Here is a 16,606-nt window from a genome sequence, read left to right on the forward strand (position 1 = left end):
GTTCATTTTGAAATATTAAATCTTTCCCAACATTTAAAAATTGATAAAGACTTTCTCCTTCAATTGGTTCAAAATGCTGCTGCTTGGATTATATATGCTTTCTACAACAAATTCTCAACTTTACTCTATTTAAAAGAAAACACTACTTTTATCTGTGTTTTAATTATTGTTTAATTCATTTGTAACCCTTTTTAACTTTGGTAAGAAAAGTATTATACATATTATATTTAAATAATATTTTTATGGTAATAATGCAGAGTTGTCAGTTGAATTTAGAGCATGCAATTTATTTTGTAAGAAATGTTTTTATGTGTTAAAGTGAATAAATTCTGAAAATAACTAATATCAGTTTTTCTGTTTCCATTACAGCCCCTGAACCACTGAGCGCTATCTTTATCGCCATTGTCACTGTCACTGTCATTGTCACTGTCATTAAGGTTTTGGTGATAATTGCCATAGCAGCAGCTTGTGTTCGACATCGAAAAAAAAAGGAAAACGTACGTCAGAGTCAAAATTCAACTTTACAAATCTGTGTAAATGGAAATTCAGCATTTTCACTGTGTCCTTCACTTTATTCACTGATCCACCACCTTTAGGGTCATTGACAATATCTGAGATCCTTTCCCAGTTTACAGTATGGATGGGAATCCACTTCTTCGTTATTTTATTATATAGATAATATCAAGATGAATGTCTGTGTATGTATGTTTTATTTTATTGTATCTTTCTATCAACAGAATTTTAGAAAAGCTATGCTGTGTTTATATAAAACCTCTAGAGGTCACCAAAATCACCAAAATGACAAAACACACGAACACCAACATTAGTGGGTGCAGTGATGTAAATGTAATTCATTACAAAACAGTCTAAATTAATTTGTGAGTTAAAGCCAATGGACATTCTTTGTGACCTTCTTGCAGATGAAAGTGTGGACATGAAAAAAACAGTGTACGAAGATGTTCAGGTAAAGTTACGTCATCTTTTCTGTCTTAGTGAGATTACTTTACTTGTTGCCACAGTACGATCACACCACTGAAAATAGTGATATATTGAACAGCTAAAAAGTTTTATTTGACTTTATCTCTCCAGGTCAAAAGTGTGAACACCACTTCTGGATCAGAATCCAACTGATGATGCTGCAGCTCCTTCTCCGTCCTCCATCTACAGCTTGATCGAAGCAGGTCCATGAAATCCACTGAGGCCGGAGACACGACTCAGCCTGAGAGCCTGTATGCTCAGGTGGACAAGTCGGCCCTGGCCTGAAGAAAATCTGAAATTGTCTTCCACATTCTGCCTTTTGGACAATTTCCAGTATTATTGTTGCCGTGAGTCATGTTATATTTTCCCTGGGAAGTTTTTTTTTTTTCATCCAGAACCAGAACCAGGAGCATCTGGAACAGCTCCGCCCACTTTAAAACTGTTATTGTAATATATTTCATGTCTTATTGAAAAAGATACCTGATGAATGTTAATATGAATTGTAAATATAATATTTCTCGTACAGATGTGTACTTATTCTTTCTAAAGACCTGGTTCAACTCATTTATGTGTTGCAGCTTAAGCAGATTTTCAATGTGGGAAATTACTGAATAAAGATATTTTTTAAATGAAAATGTTTGTAATGGTTCTTTGAATTGTTCCTTTAAGTTAATCTCAATCGAGTCTTGTGTAATTAGATTTTTTAATTTTATAAAAAAAGATTTTAATATTACTTTATTGTACATTGTGTTAATTTGACCAAATTTCCATGAAAAACTCAATAAAAACCTAAAATGATTTTGGCTGCTACATTATTTCTGATGAGTGTCCAGTATTGGTGCACGTACAATAAAGTTCTTACTTCACCCAAGTGTTTTAAAAAAAATATTGGGAATTATAAATGTTTTAGTTAAATCAACATCGTGAAATTTACAAAACATATGTAAAAAATACTAATATGATGACGAGGAATGTTTAACAGCCAAAAAAAACCATTTTATCACAGTTCATCTTTTTCTATCTATCTGTAACAGCCACCATGCAGCCTGCGTGTGTGTAGATAAATATTAATGTTGGTTTGAAATGTTCTGAAATTATCCAGGTTTGTAGTTTTATTTTTATACAGTTAAAATATATTTTGTATAGTGTGTCTGCTGTATTTAACTATATTCTGTTTTGGGCGCTGTTTGCGGCTTGTTGTTTGCGACAGTTGAGGATGCCGTAATGCAGTTCATTGCACATGCGCGTTGTTGTTATTTAGCGTGTGAACATCGTAGTGAGTGCAAAGTCTGAGGAGTGGATTGAAATAAGTTTTTGACCGTGAAAACGTGACATTGTGACAGGTTGAAAAGACAGCATCGCCAATTCGGTAAAGGATCGATATAAGATCTGTCTGTAAATTGTGCTGGAACTGGAAAATAAACCCTTTTCAAGATTTACCTGCCTCCTGGAAGTGTGTCGACATTGGGTTTTCACAACAAGGCAAGGTATATATGTTGGACACGAGTCTGACATAATATAAGTGGCCTTTGGTAAAGTGGAACAGTAAAACAGCACTGTGCCTGCGCGTTGGGTTAGGCGACGTCGGCTAACCCCATGTTTAAGGAAGCGGCCGAGGTTTGTTTCTGGTGATTGTTGTTTCATTTTGCTTTTTGTTCAATTATTCATTCATTAAGTTAAATAAAAGTTCTACAAGTAAAGCCGTCTCTTGCCTCGTGATATCAACGAACCTGTGCTGTTGCACACAAAAGGGTTTAGTCATTTCCTGGAGGTGATGCGACACATGGAAAACAAACCAAGATGTTCCACACAATCCACCAAGCAGTCTGTCCTGGTGCTGAAACATCTCCCCTGAAACCAGCAGTCAGTTCCTCACATTATCAAAACTTGAACAAGATCAAAGTGTTTACTGACAGACCTCGATATGTTCTCTTGTTAGGAGACAATCATTGTTATTCATCTATTGTCATGTTTTGGTTCATGTGGACGACACTCTGAGTATTAGGCCACGCCCACAGAGTTTACACCTCCTCACTGCAGATTTGACTAAACATATTTAAAACGGAGATTTCTGCGAGGCAGTGAGATCTAGAGCAGACTTCCTCATTACGGCACATTTGACAGAATGCATCCCATCATTCTTCTCTTTGTCATTTCTCTGCTTCACGCATATGAGGCCGAGGTAAACACTACATTTTTATCACATTTCTTCTTCAAATATAGTTTTATTGCTCTGTTCTTGTTGCACTTTGTGACTGTTTCAGCAATGTAGCTTGTTTCGAATTTTGTTGTTGTTGTTAATAATTGTTTATTTCATTATTCTATAAATATTAAAATGATGACTATATTCAAATTATGACTCGTTGATTGATGATTCACTCAGTAAAACTTCCTTCCATATATCTGTGGTGTTTCAAGTTAAGTTCTACGCTTGAATTCATTATAAAATATATAATGAGTGATAACAGACGTGGAGAAACTTCATTAAAAGCTTGTAAAACCAACAAAACTGAATATTAATGTAATGTCCTGTGGCAGCGACTCAGAGAACAGAACAGATTGATTAGGAAACTTTACCTTTTATTGACAAAGCTAGATATTAAAACAGGGCTCGGTGACAGAAAGGGAACGTAGAGTGATGCTTCCTGTAACATGTCAGTGTCTGTCTGTTTCTGCACGTCCACTGTAAATATTTCTTGGGAAAAATGAGCTGCCTCAATGTAAAACAGCAAGTATGAGTTTTGCTCACTGTGTGCAATTAGATCTGAGAAAGAAAAGCAAGGATTACTGAAGTCACTTCCTCTTTCACACGTTTTGTGTGATGGACTCGTTATTTATCTTTTCACAGAAGCTTGATTATAAATTCCAAAGTGCTAACTTTGGTTATAAGTGTAACGTTCACATCACTCCCCACGTTGTAGCCGGGGTTTCCACTCAGAACCAGTAGTCAGGGTCAATACTGTGACTCAAACCACATGTACACGTACGAGCTCGTCAGGAAACTAGAAACTTCTCTCTTTTCATTCTCTGCTGAATAACATTTTAATTAATCAGACAAATCTATGTTGCTAGAACTGATATGTTACAGATCAACTAATAATAACATCACAGCAGGATCATTATTTATTAAACGCCAATAGTTTAGCTCACTGTGAAATTAGGTCTGAGAAAGAAAACAACGATTACAAGCTTTTTATTTTAGTTCATAATAATAATTCTGCCCCTATATGAGGATGAATATATATTTCAGAAGACACATAGTATCTCACCATGTTAAAGAGCGTGAAGAAAATTCTTGCATCCACTGAATCCACGTCAAAATTTAAAGGAAATGATTTAGTAGGTTTGGAGTAATCCTGCTTTGTGAGCAAGGCAGGGCACTTTTATTTACAATTTACAAGCAGAATGAAAAGGAAGTAAAATAAAAGAAGAGGTAAAAAAGAAATAAAAAGAGATAAATCTGTATGAAAACGTGAAATAATTCCAAAGAACAAAAACATTTCAAATAAAATAGATTTGTAGACACTAGAATGTCAATTTACCTCCTTGAGGTCCAGAGAAGTTCTTAGTTAGTCATTTCACTAAAGTGATCAAGTCTCAGTCCCCCTCAATATACCTGATTTCATTCTCTGATATTGGAAAATATAAGAAAATCAACCCCGTCTCACAAAGACAATCCTGAATCTTCCTGAAATGTAACTTTCTTGGCCCATGTCCCATCCTTCCACTAAGTCTTGTGGAAATCCAGTTTCTAAGTAAACCTGCAGTCAATTAAACCAACCAACCAGACGAGGCAAATACAACCTGCTGGGCCGAGGTAGTTTTGTCTCATGAGTCTCTGTTTAATGAGTAGAAGTAGAAATGGACAAAAAACTGCAGTTTAAATCAAAGTCTTTTCTTTCTAATAAAAGTGATGCTGTGTTGTTTCTACAGGCTCCGACACTGTGACTCCTGTATTTGTGCAGAAGGAAGGATCTGCTTCTCAGCGTCACGGCTCCTGTTAAAATAGTTAAGCAGGTGAATTTAAATGGCAATTTAATGATTCAAACATATTAAGATTATTTCATGATAACAAAACAATAATAATTGGCCCCTATGATGGAAGGGTGGGGATTTTCTCCAAAATCCTCTTTGCTTTTGAAGAGAATGTGCAACAAAGCAGACAGTGGAACGTTACACTGCAGCCGTTATCAGGATAGGAAATCGTTGTGTGGGTAAATACAGCGTCTGCAGTTCCAAGGTAGGTTTCTTCAGATTTTAAATATCGACCACGGTAGCTGCCCAACTTTACTCCAACCCATTAAAGCCTGTGTCCCTCCCACTCCCAGATCCAGTGTCTCCGGTTAATGGGACAGGTGGACTTCTCTCCAATAGCTCCGACTCCTGTAACCTCACAGTGACTCAGCCCACAGGACTCCCATCACATCAACTTAGCACTTTTAGATGTGACACCAGCACCTGCCCAGCCCAGGAGGAGGAGGAGAGGTCCAAGGTCAGCCTCAACTCTCCCTCCCGTGTCTGCATATTGAAAGGCTTCTGAACCCATCATAACCGCGCGGCCAAATTAAAAGCTCGGGGACTGAAACCACCTGCTTAATGAGTCAGGACTTTTGTTTCTCAAATCCTGGTAAGTGACCGACAACACAAGCAGCTGATAACTTTGTTTTATAGGGATTTGTATTTCCAACTTAAGTTCATTTTGAAATATTAAATCTTTCCCAACATTTTAAAAGACTAGATAAGAGACTTTCTCCTTCAATTGGTTCAAAATGCATAACAGCGGATTATAACTAAATAACTTCTTAACTACTTTATTTAAAAGAAAAAATCTGCCTTTTGTCTGTGTTTTAATTATTGTAAATTCCTTTTGTAACACTTTTAACTTTGGTAGAGGTACTGTACATATTATATTTAAATTAAAAATTATATTTATGGTAGCATTGCAGAGTTGTCAGTTGAATTTACAGCATGTGATTGTTTTTAAAAATATTTTTACGTGTTAAAGTGAATAGAAGTTCTGAAATAACTAAAAAATCAGTTTTTCTGTTTTCCATTACAGCCCCTGAACCACCGGGCGCTTTCATCGCCTTTGTCTCTGTCACTGTATTAAGGTTTTGGTGATAGTGCCATAACAGCGGCTTTTTGTTGGACATCGAATAAAGGAAGCGTACGTTAAGTAAAAATTCAACTCTGCAAATATTGTAAATGGGAATTCCAGCATTTTTTCACTGTGTCCTTCACTTTATTCACTGATCCCTGCCTTTAGGGTCGTGACAATATCTGGAGATCCTTTACGGTTTACGATACGGATGAGATCCACTGTTCGTTATTTAGCATATAGATAATATCAAGATGAATGTCTGTGTGTGTAGGTTTTTATTTAGTTATTATCTGTCTATCAACAGAGATTTTGAAAAGCAATGCTGTGTTTATATAAAACCATGGGGTCACCAAAATCACAAGTAAACAAAACACACAGAAACCAAAATCAGTGGGTGCAGTGATGTAAATGTGATTCAGTGAAAACAGTCTAAATTGGTGTGATTTAAAGCCAATGAACATTCTTTGTGACCTTCTTGCAGATGAAAGTGTGGACACGGAAAATACAGTGTCTGAAAATGCTCAGGTAAAGTTATGTCATCTTTTTCTAACATCTGTCTAAGTGAGATTACTTTACTTGTTGCCACATTACATTGAACTGTGTGCCTTCCTGTTTGACTTTATCTCAGGTCAAATCGTAGACACCTTATGGATCAGAATCCAACCGATGATGCTGCAGCTCCTTCTCGTCCTCCATCTACAGCAGTCGAAGCAGGTCCATGAAATCCACTGGGGGCCGGAGACACGACTCAGCCACGAGCCTGCTCCATGGTGGAGAAGTGGCCCTGGCCTCAGAAAATCACAAATTGTCTTTACATTCTGCCTTTTTGGACAATTTGTCCAGTATTATTGTTGCTGTGCGTCATGTTATATTTTCCTGGGAAGTTTTGGGATTTTTCATCCAGAACCAGAACCAGGAGCATCTGGAACAGCTCCGCCCACTTTAAAACTGTTATTGTAATATATTGTAATTTATTTCATATCTTATTGAAAAAGATTCCTGATGAGTGTTTGACATTTGATGAATGCTGTTGTAAATATTGTATTTCGTACAGATGTGTACTTATTCTTTCTAAAGACCTGGTTCAACTCATTCATGTGTTGCAGCTTAAGCAGCTTTTCAATGTTTAAAAAGACAAAAGTTTGTAATGGTTCTTTGAATTGTTCCTTTAAGTTAATCTCGATTGAGTCATGTGTAATTAGATTTTTAATTTTTTTTAAAAGAGAGTTTAATATTCTTTTATTGTACATTGTGTTAATTTGACCAAATTTCCATGAAAAACTCAATAAAAACCTAAAGTGATTTTGGCTGCTACATTATTTTTGATGAGTGTCCAGTGTAGTGGAAAATTCAACTGACCACTGTGGGGGAGACCTCCGTCTGACTTCACCAGACTGGGATGATGAGGTTAATGCAGCATACGTCAACGCTCTCAACACACTCCTCAACGCCCTGAGGACCGCCTTCCCCAATAAAATTGACATGTCCAAAATAACGGGGTGCAGACAACAACCAGGCGAAACCGTAGGAGATTTCCTCACACGTCTGACCGTCCTGTTTAATCAACACAGAGGCATCCCCATACCTGACAACCTTGGCAACGAGCCAGGGGCTTATGAAACACATCTGAAACAGGCCTTCCTGAATGGTCTGCTCCCCCCACTACGGGCAGACGTAGGCCACACCTGCATCGGGCTTGAGGATGCTCGCTTGACAGAGGTCAGATGTCATTCTGAACATGCTGAACGTCAACACAAAGAAACCAAAGACAAAACTCAGCAGAAAAAGAATCAACAACTCCAGAAAGCACAGCTAACCATGATGCAGGCTGTGTCTGCCCTGTCAAGGCCACACAGACAAGATAACGCTGATAGCAGAGCCAACTTCACTGAACCAGGAAGAGAGGGGCGTGGTCGCGGACGTGGGCAAGGACGTGGGCGAGGCTTTTCTCGACGACCCAAAATTCCCATAGATGAGTGTTTCTTCTGCAGACAAAAAGGACACTGGGCAAGGGACTGCCCCCAGCAGCGAGAGAAGGGGGAGACAAGAACTTTCACTGCTGACTGATCTACAGAAAGTGAGGAGGAGGCAGACGGGGGGGAGACGACCAATCTACCCGCCGAGGATCAGAGAAAGGGAAGTGAAACACACACACATACATGCCAAAGCAATGAAGAAATCGCTTGCAATTCTAACCACACACATACATGCCAAAGCAACGAAGAAATCGCTTGCAATTCTAACCACACACACACACAAGCTCCAGCAATGAAGAAATCGCTTGCTAATCTAACCGCACACACACACACACACCAGAGCAAACACAACTTTGTGGTTCTTATGTTAAGTACAATAGTGATGCTTTTAAGAAAATGCCTCAACTCGAACTGTGTGTTAACGGTCACAAACTTAATTTCATGGTCGACTCTGGTGCAGGTTATTCTGTGGTTAGGATGTCAGATTTGCCCACATCTCCTGAAATGAGTGGTCGCTTTATATTCTCTCAAGGTGCCAGCGGTGCCACTGTAAAAGAAAATTTCACAAAACCTCTCAAATGCGCCGCTCGGTTTGACAAAAATTCCATAAGGTTTGAACATGATTTTCTGTTGTCTCCCTGTTGCCCAATTAATCTATTAGGAAGAGATTTGATGATTGTGTTAGGCCTCAATTTAGTATCCTCCCCTGATGGAGTGACAGTTACGCACAATTCTTCTTCACAATGTCACAGACCACACATGAGCAGCTGCTTGTATATCAGTGGCAACTTCCTATAAATGCCTCCACTGATCTGCTCTCCAGGTCAGGGTCTCTCGACACCCCTTTTTTCTGATTTTATGCACACTGATTCACTGCATTGCACTTCACATGTGACAGACACAGCAGATCAGGTTTATGAATCTCTGTTTTTGCCTTTTCCTGATGATTTTCTGAAAGTGTCCAATATTTTTTGGTCTGTTTCCAGAAGTGCAGCTTCCGTCTCACTCACTGACCAACAGATGGCACTGTTTCGCGTCTCGAATTCCAGCCCTCACATCTCGCTCTCCAAGTCTCATGATGACAAGTGGCAAGACTTAGGCCCATTTGTCAGATCATGCCAGGCTGCCGTTGATTGGCAACCCACAACGACGCCTGACGTAATGTATTCACCAAGTCTGAGTGCATTTGATCTAAAAATGTATCCAACCTTCTGTTCTCCAGCCACACGCTCATTAGTTGTGACTGAAAATCACCTTCATTCTTATGCAATGTTGTCCAACCCCTCTGATGTTTCGCCTTTACTTTCAGATCTGCCTGAAACACTGTGGGCAAAGGACAAATATGATGTGGGCCTCATCAGAAACTGTGATCCAGTCAAAATCACTCCAAAATCTGATTATAGGCCATGTAAACAACAATATCCACTCAGACAGGAAGCAGTGGAGGATACGTCCTGTTTTGAATCCTTTTGCAGGCTGGTGTAATTGTCCCCTGCCCTGATTCACCGGTCCGCACTCCACTGTTCCCAGTTAAGAAGATCAGAGACAAAGGTCAACCTACTGAGTGGCGGTTTGTGCAAGATTTGAAGGCTGTGAATGATGCCGTAATTTCGATCGCCTATTGTTCCCAACCCATACACGCTGCTTTCCCAAATTCCGCCAATGCAGTGTGGTTTTCGGTTGTAGACTTATCCAACGCTTTTTTTAGTGTTCCTGTCCACAAGGACAGCCAGTACTGGTTTGCTTTTAATTTTGAAAACAAGGCCTACACGTTCACACGCCTGTGTCAAGGCTACTGTGAATCTCCATCATTATACAATCAGGCTCTCAGGAACAGTCTTGAACCCTCATCCTCACTCCGGGTTCAGCTCTCTTGCAGTATGTTGATGATCTACTAGTTGCCAGTCCCACACAGGAGCAATGTGAAACAGATACGATCACTTTGCTGAGACATCTGGTTCATGAGGGCCATAAAGTCAGCCTCAGCAAACTACAGTTTGTACAACAAACTGTCACGTTTCTGGGTCATGTCGTCACCAAAGATGGCAAATCCCTGTCTGATAAGAGAGTAGAAGCTATTGTTAACATGCCTAAACCCTTGACGAAGAAACAACTCATGTCATTCATCGGCACATGTTCTTTCTGTAGAACGTTCATTCCTGACTTTGCTCTTCTTGAAGCCCCCTTAGGTGCTCTGTACCATGGCAAATCACTCACTCCTCACGAACGTGTCGTTTGGACTCCAGAGGCAGACGAGGCATTTGTCACACTGAAGAAAACGCTGCAGCAAACTCCCACTCTTGCTCTCCCTAACCCTGACAAACCTTTTGTTCAGGCTGTGGATGAGAGAGACCGCTGCATGACTTCTGTCCTCCTTCAGTCTCATGGTGACAAATATCGCCCTGTCGCCTACTTCTCCGCCAAACTTGATCCGGTGGCAGCTGGCCTTCCACGTTGTTTGCGTGCAGTGGCCGCCTGTGAAAAAGCTGTCCTTGCCTCACGAGACATAGTAGGTTACTCTGACTTGACACTCCTTGTTCCTCATGCTGTGTCTCTCATTCTTACAGAACAGAAGACCTCACATCTCTCTGCTGCTCGCTGGTTGAGGTATCACACTGTTCTTCTTGACATGCCCAACATCACAGTGAAACGCTGTTCAACTTTGAACCCAGCCACGCTTCTTCCGCTTCCGGATGACGGGGAAGAACACAAATGTGTGGCTGAACTTCAAGTCCAGTGTTCCCCACGACCTGACCTCTCTGACGAACCTCTTTCTAACTCTGACTTGATTCTGTATGTCGATGGGTCCGCCTCACGTGACCCTGTCTCTGGTACTAACTGTGTTGGTTTTTCTGTTTGTTCAGATAACGAAGTTCTCCTCTCGAGTTCTCTTCCTCATCACCTCTCAGCCCAGGCAGCAGAGCTCATTGCATGGAAGCATGCAAATTGGCTACTGGTAAAACACTCACAGTCTACACTGACTCCAGATATGCGTTCGGTGTAACTCATGATTTTGGCACCCTTTGGCAACACAGAAACTTCCTCACATCTTCTGGTAAAAAGATAGCACACCACGGTCTCATCACAGATCTTCTGTCTGTCATTTTGCATTGTTAAGAGACATTATTCCACGATGGGGAATTCCTAGCAGAATTTCCAGTGACAATGGCAGACACTTCGTAAATGAAGCTGTCAAACAACTCGGTTCTCATCTAACTATGGATGTGCGAACACACTGTGCATATCAACCAGCCAGTGGTGGAACTGTGGAACGAGAGAACGGCACACTCAAAACTAAACTTGCAAAGTGCTGTGAAGGCACTGGTCTTGCATCGACAAAAGTCCTGCCTCTGGTGCTGATGTACATGAGGATGAGAAAACGAACCCCACATTGGTGTGGATCCTCCGTCTTCTCCGCTTCCATCCACAGACTTGTGTGATCATGATATGTTGTCCTATTGCTCTAACCTGACTTCTTCTCTTTCAGACATCAGGAAACAGGTGGCAAGGGCCCTACCAGGTACTGCTCACAACCCACACAGCAGTGAAAGTTGCTGAAAGAGCCACCTGGATCCACGCCAGCCACTGCAAATGAGTACCAGCTCCATCTGACCAGCTGACGCCTTCAACTCAAAGCACACACACTGATACTTCCACAGGTTGAGAAGCCCCGAGAGTGTTGTATGATTAACCACACGAGCGTTCTGCCACAACACAGAAGAAATCTGCCAGACAACTGAGACCATGGACAGGCCATGGCATCCATTTCGACATCCAGGGTTGTGTGGCCTGAGAGGCTTGCTATACGTGTTACTCATGATCTCCTCTATTATTGTTTTGCACATTATTCTGTCTAGATGCACTCCTGTAAAAATCTCTGATGATCTAACGAACTGTCTTTTCCTACGGTGTCCTCTCAGAACCATCCAGCACATGCAAATTTGACTAGACACAAGAGAAGTGATTCAGGTCCCCTTGATCCATAACTTATTACCCATCCCTCCCTACCTGGACACTGACAGCACAGATGGTTCTGATGACGATACTCAATTTTAGGTTTTTTATGTTATTTTCTCCTCCCAGCTTGCTTATGTGTTTCTTAGTGATTTCACTGGACAAAAACAGCTACTGCAATTATCCTTTCAACTTCATATTTTATGATGCCTTAATTTAAATCTCTGTGAAATTTTGAGGTTGATGTTAGTTACTTTATGAAGTTTGTACATCCTTAATACATTTTTACTTCCTAGCAAGAATTTAAAAGTTTTACTGCATATTTTCAACCTTAAATATACTGTATGTTGACATTTAACGTTTTATTACATTTTAATATGAGTTACTTTTGCCAATCTATACAGTATGTTAACTTTGATAATGGTTAATGAGATGATGATGTTGTTTGACCTGATTTCCTTCCATTTTCATTTCGAATGCTTGCTCAATCACAGGAAAATAACTTTTTTCTTTCCACAAAAGCAGCAGCGGCTACCTCCAGAACCTCCCCACCATGCATCGTATGTTCTAGAACCTCTCCATGGTGGATGTGACCCTGTATGTGCGCAAAGTGCGTGGGTTGAAGACTTGTCAATATTCTTCTATGATTATGATGTTGATTATGATGTTTCTTGATTATTTTTCGTTAGTGATCATATTTTTATTGATGATCAAAGGGGGAAGTGTAGTGGAAAATTCAACTGACCAGTGTCTAAGGTATTGGAAATCCCCCTGACCAGGTGTCTAACTGCTGTGATACTGTCTACCTGACAGGATGGAACCCTTATTTGGCGGTGTCTCACTGCTATGACCTTGATCAACAGGGTGCATGCCCTTATTTGGTGATGTTTTTCTTCCAACTGCTACAGCGGACGGACAGACACAGATGATCTCATGTCTTTCATGTCTTTTTTTCATATTATGTTCTATGTAACGCCTCTTTGTATAAGTTCTGGCTTTTGTGAACTTGCGGCCAGTTCCATTTTGAGCACCCGTGCTTGTTGTGTAACCTCTGCAGAGTTTACTATTATAAAGAATCAAAGGCAACTCCAGTCTGAGAATTTCATTATTTCAAATCTCAAGATGAATTTCCATCACACCAGTATTGGTGCACGTACAATAAAGTTCTTACTTCACCCAAGTGTTTAAAAAAATGTTGGGGATTATAAATGTTTTAGTTAAATCAACATCCTGAAATTTACAAAACATACGTAAAAAATACTAATATGATGACGAGGAAGGTTTAACAGACCAAAAAATAACATTTTAACACAGTTAATATCTCTCTCTCTCTCTCTCTCTCTCTCTCTCTCTCTCTCTCTCTCTCTCTCTCTCTCTCACTCACTCAAAAGTCCCGGTGCTCTTCTCTTGTCTCAGTGTTTAACTTCATGTGATGGTTTGTTTCTGGTGATTGTTGTTTCATTTAGCTTTTTGTTGAATTATGCATTTATTAAGTTCAATAAAAGTTGTGTCTTTTCTACAAGTAAAGCCGTCTCTTGCCTCGTGACATCAACGAACCTGTGCTGTTGCTGTTGCACCTTTCCTGGAGGTGAAAGTCGCCAGGTGGCGCTGTTGCCATACCTCATTTCCCCGCCTCACGCGACACATGAAAAACAAATCAAGATGTTCCACACAATCCACCAAGCAGTCTGTCCTGGTGCTGAAACATCTCCCCTGAAACCAGCAGTCAGTTCCTCACATTATCAAAACTTGAACAAGATCAAAGTGTTTACTGACAGACCTCGATATGTTCTCTTGTTAGGAGACAATCATTGTTATTCATCTATTGTCATGTTTTGGTTCATGTGGATGACACTCTGAGTATTAGGCCACGCCCACAGAGTTTACACCTCCTCACTGCAGATTTTACTAAACATATTCATAAACCTGAGGTATTTCCGTGAGTCAGTTTGAAAACACTGAGACGTGTGGATGAGAGACGAGCACCCTGACTGCTGCTGGGCTGATTGAGGTCTAAACTCGGATCCACTTCCTCGTACGGCACATTTGACAGAATGCATCCCATCATTCTTCTCTTTGTCATTTCTCTGCTTCACGCATATGAAGCCCGAGGTAAACACTACATTTTTATCACATTTATTCTTCAAATATAGTTTTATTGCTCTGTTCTTGTTGCACTTTGTGACTGTTTCAGCAATGTAGCTTGTTTATAATTTTTTTGTTAATAATTTGCTTATTTCATTATTCTATAAATATTAAAATGATAACTATATTCAAATTATGACTCGTTGATTGACGATTCACTCAGTAAAACTTCCTTCCATATATCTGTGGTGTTTCAAGTTGAGTTCTACGCTTGAATTCATTATAAAATATATAATGAGTGATAACAGACGTGGAGAAACTTTTAAAAAAGCTTGTAAAACCAACAAAACTGACTATTAATGTAATGTCCTGTGGCAGCGACTCAGAGAACAGAACAAATTGATTAGGAAACTTAACCTAGAGGAAGCTAGATATTAAACAGGGCTCGGTGACAGGAAGAGAACCTAGAGTGATGCTTCCTGTTACAGGTCAGTGTCTGTCTGTCTGTCTGTCTGTCTTTCTGTCTGTCTGTCTGTCTGTCTGTGTCTCTATTTCTGTACGTCCACTGTACATTTTCCGTGTGAGAAAAGAGCTGTTGAGGAACATCTACCGTTGCAGAGTCACTTCCTCTTTCACACGTTTTGTTTAAGTTCCAAAAACTGTTATCTTTTCACAGAAGCTGGATTATAAATTCAAAGTGCTAACTTTGGTTATCAGTGTAACGTTCACATCACTCCCCACGTTCATCAGGTTCCACTGAAGACAAGTAGTCAAGGGTCAATACTGTGACTCAAACCACATGTACACGTACGAGCTCGTCATGAAACTAAACTTCTCTCTTTTCATTCTCTACTGAATAACATTTTAATTAATCAGACAAATCTATGTTGCTAGAACTGATATGTTACAAATCAATAACTAATAATAACATCACAGCAGGAACATTATTTATTAAACGCAGAAGACACATAATATCTCACCATGTTAAAGAACGTGAAAGAAAATTCTCGCAGCACCGAATCCACGTCAAAATTTTAAGTAAATCAGTTTTGTAGGTTTGGAGTAAACCTGCTGACGGGCAAGGCAGGGCACTTTTATTTACAATTTACCAGCCAAATAACAGAATAAAAAGAGAATAAAAGAGGTAAAAGAAATAAAAAGGATGAATCTGTATGAAAACGTAGAAATAAGATCAAAGAGAAAAACAATACAAACTAGGGCTACGTTGTAGCACTAACGGGCCCGAGCACAGGCATTTTGAAGCCTGTTGCAGTTAGTGGAGAGAGCGATCAATGACCAAGCGCACGTCTCCGCGTTGCATGCGTTTTTCGCACTGTGGCAAGGATAAACGCTTCACTTCCTGCGTCCGTCACGCGATGTCGATCCTTGCCTGCTAATTGCTCATTACGGTCCACGCTATCAATTGCACATCACACTGTGAACATTTTATGTAAATCGAATGATAGTTGTAAAACAAAGCTTACTTCCTGTTGCCAGTAGGTGGCGCCATCACTATTATTACATACAGACTAATAGATCTGTTCAAGTAGGGGCTCTCATGTAGCGTGAGCAATATTGTGTCAATTGGACAATGTTACAACAACTTAATTTTCACACTGATCAGTAGGTGGCGCTATGACCCTGCACTAATATTAATATATGGAGCTGTTCAGGTCAGGATTGTGATCATAGGGCAGAATTTGGGGGCCGGTTGGATAATGCAGAGTGGATTTACAAAGTACTTCCTGTTTCATGGTGAATCAGTAGGTGGCGCTATGACCCTGAGGAAATATTGACACATAGAGCTGTTCAGGCTTGGACTATAATCATGAGACAGAAGTTTGGTGCAGGACAGGACATGCACAGTTGAGTTATGACAACATCGTCTCCTTTGGCGAAGGATGATCCTTCGCCGCACCTCAATGTTTACACACTGAGGAAATGTCACAATTCTGACCATGGTCCAATGACTTGACTGAGCTCATTTGAGCTGTATATTGTAAAGCAGCCAGGAGCAGTTCATCAAAGTATAAAACATGTCACTTCCTGTAGCCAGCAGGGGGCGCTGTGATTTTAAGTCATGATTTCTGTGTAGATGTCATCAGGCCGGGACTCTTGTCTTACATGTCTAGTTTGGACTCGATTGGACCAAATATGTCCGAGATACAGAACCTCATGTTTTGATGGTGTGTAATCAAACTTTGATGCCACGCCACGGTCACACCGTGTGATGAAATCATATATACCGAGGTAGTTTATATCTCCATCTTGTTGAGATGACATTCATCTCCATATGAAGTTGATTTGATGAAAGCCCTGGGACAAGTTCATCAAAGTAAAAATGTGGAATATGGCCAAAATGGCCACTAAATGCAAAATGGCGGGCTTCCTGTTGCGTTTTTCATAATGCTCCTTGAGACTTTTTTGTGCGTCTGAACATGATACACCTGTGTATCAATTTTTCGTGAAGATCGGTCAAAGTGAACTCAGGGGCTGTGTATAGGTGGCGCTG

The 16,606-nt window shown here is 40.1% G+C and overlaps 1 protein-coding gene across 3 annotated transcripts in view; it reads left to right on the forward strand.

Annotated features, from left to right (window-relative positions):
- Positions 1 to 16,606, forward strand: part of LOC124851145 — a 54,194-nt gene that overhangs the window by 28,437 nt on the left and 9,151 nt on the right. The window lies entirely within an intron of this gene.

This window comes from Hippoglossus stenolepis, chromosome 11 (assembly GCF_022539355.2).
Source record: "Hippoglossus stenolepis isolate QCI-W04-F060 chromosome 11, HSTE1.2, whole genome shotgun sequence".
NCBI classification, from domain to species: domain Eukaryota; kingdom Metazoa; phylum Chordata; class Actinopteri; order Pleuronectiformes; family Pleuronectidae; genus Hippoglossus; species Hippoglossus stenolepis.